This window comes from Pteropus vampyrus, unplaced genomic scaffold, assembly GCF_000151845.1.
Source record: "Pteropus vampyrus isolate Shadow unplaced genomic scaffold, Pvam_2.0 Scaffold36, whole genome shotgun sequence".
NCBI lineage: Eukaryota > Metazoa > Chordata > Mammalia > Chiroptera > Pteropodidae > Pteropus > Pteropus vampyrus.
In genome coordinates, this window is record NW_011888817.1 from 792,094 (window position 1) to 794,753 (window position 2,660).

Here is a 2,660-nt window from a genome sequence, read left to right on the forward strand (position 1 = left end):
TCAATTTTCTCATCGGTAAAATGGGCTGATTAATCCTCCCTCCCTTTTATGAGAAGTAAATAGCATGATACTATTAAAATGAAAAAAAAAAAAAAACTAGCCTCAGGTCTGGCATCTGGGAGATGTTCCTAAATAATAGGTCCTCTTTTCCTTTCCTATCCTTTCCCCCATCCCCCTTCCTTTCTGGTTTTCCTCATTCCTCCATGTCAGGGAAACCTGATTGGGCCAATTTTGTCTATGGCCATGCTACCCTGAACAAGCCCGATCCCGTCTGACCTCGGAAGCTAAGCAGGGTCAGGCCTGGTTAGTACTTGGATGGGAGACCACCTAGGAAGACCGGGTGCTGTAGGAGTAAAAAATTTTAAAAATAAGGGATCGTAAGCTGTCAAGGTCCTTGCAATCTGTGAGGTCAACCAAGGGTTGCCTCGCCTAATAAATAAGTAAATAAGTAAGTAAGTAAATAAATAAGAAAGATTGTGCCAATTTCAAATATTCTATCCCACCATCACCACAAACCATCAAAAGAGCATAGGAATTCTTAAATTTTTGCATACAAACCATGTGCTCCAGAATATGCCTTGCTCCTGGAATTAGCCTAGAATTCCTTTTCAGGTGCTGACTTGAGGCACAGAAAACACCATTCACATACGGGGGAGTGGGGAGGGGTGCAAGTTTAATATACATGATGTGTAAAGATGCTTATCACATTCCCAGTGTTCCTCCTGCCCTTGGATTAGAAATAAGCCAAAAATACTAATCTAAAGACAGATGAGCTTGGTTGCTCTGGAAGGTGCTAATGCAGAGGGACCCCTGATGCGTCCTTCTTCCTGGGGCCAGGGGCTGGGGGTTGGGAGGACATGACACCCCTATCCACCTCTTCCCTGAGTTCCAGATCCTTCTACCCAACTCTCACTAGGAAGCCTCAAAGGCAATGCAAACTCAACATGACCATAACTCAATTCTTGCTCTTTGCCCACAAACCTGGGCTTCTCCCAGCCCCATGTTTACAATTTTAGACAAGGGCTCAAAGGCTGTTCAGAAATCTAGAGGTCGTTGTATCCACCCTCTTCCTGCACTAATCCTCTAATACTCACACTGTCGCCAAGCCTTACCTCTGTGACCACCTTGCGATTTCACAGCATCTTCCCCTTCTCTCCATGGTCACCTTTGTGACCTAACCCAACCACTTGCTTTCTTCCACCGGGACAATCCCACAGCCTCCTGACTGGGGCTTCCGCTTTCACCCGCCCATTCTTCTTACCATAGTCCAGGCCATCTTTGCAGAATGCAAACCTGATTATGTCACTTCTTTGCTTAACGGTTCCCGCTGCTCTTAGAATAACGGCATCATTGCTTTGAAGACAACTTTCCCTCAGAAAGGCCCTGTGAGCTTGGCCCCAGCTTCCTGTCTTTACAGCCACTCACTCAGACACAGTACCTTCCTCTCCCTTCTGCACACTCTCTGCTCCTTCCCACCCCAGGGCCTTTGCACATGCTTTTTCTTCTCCCTAGTAGGCTCTTCAAGACATCTTATACTTAACATCTCTGCTGAAGGACACTTCCTCCAGAAAGTCTCCTGTGATTTTCCAGACTAATTCTGGGCTCCCATGAAGCACCACACGTCTCTATGTAGCATTTATTACAGTTTGCAATTGTACGTTAATTTTGTGGTCATGGGATTAATGCCAGTCCCCCTGAAACTCCCTGAAGGCAGGGATCATGGTTGGTTTTATTCATTCCAGAACAGAGGGCTTCAGTACATCATAAGCACATAATAAATAGAATCAAATGAATGAATGAATGAATGAATGAATGACATGATACTTCTTCAGGTACACATCTTCCACTCCCCAATTTTCTGTAAATCCTGGACTCCTACAAAGGCAGGTGGAGACTTGAGAGGAAAAGTGATTTGTCATGTCACACGGTAAGGCTGTAGCTGACCCAGGACCAGGAGAATCCAGGCTCCCTGACTGGGACACCCTTTCTGCCTGCTGACTTGGGGTCCAAGCTCCACAGTAAGGGGAGGGATGTCGGAAGGGATGCCCTAAAGGAGAGTCAAGGGCCAAATAAGGGAAGAATTTTATAGGCCTGGTCTCTGTGCTCCTGGGCTGTGATCCAGGCTGCAGGCACCCTGGAGAGAAAAATGTTGTTTTCCACATGTTATGCTGGGCCCTGCAATGCCACATGCAAATGTATGCAAATTATGTGCAAACAGTCTCTGGCTTGGATGAGAGAAACCGAAGGCCTGGTTGGGGGGTGGGGTGGACAGAGCCATTTAAGACCACACCAGGCTGGCCGGCCCTTCTGGGCACAAAGCTCTTACACAACCCCATCGCCTACACAACTAAAGTGGTGTGGGGATTGTTAGCAGGTGGGAACATCTTCCCCAAATAATGCCCTCACACTCCTGCCCTCCTAAAACACAGACTACCAACCCCAGGGGGTTTGGGTGCTGTGGACCTGGTGGACTCCCCACCCCACCCTCGCATCCCTGGCACAGCTGTAGGAAAGATCTGCTCTGAAGGTCCCACAGACACTGTGAAAATGTCAGTCGGTAGTGGCATGGCCTCACTCGTGTACCCAGAAGCAGATTTCATGGCCCCACTTCAGAGGAAGAACCTGCGGGGCCTGAAGGCCCCACTTTTTACTTCGCTGAC

The 2,660-nt window shown here is 47.9% G+C and overlaps 1 non-coding gene across 1 annotated transcript; it reads left to right on the forward strand.

Moving 5' to 3' along the window:
* Window positions 1-233: 233 nt before the first annotated feature.
* On the forward strand, window positions 234-352 carry LOC111738280. Its single transcript, XR_002779791.1, has one exon. It is a non-coding gene; the product is annotated as a 5S ribosomal RNA (ribosomal RNA).
* The last annotated feature ends 2,308 nt before the right edge of the window (window positions 353-2,660 follow it).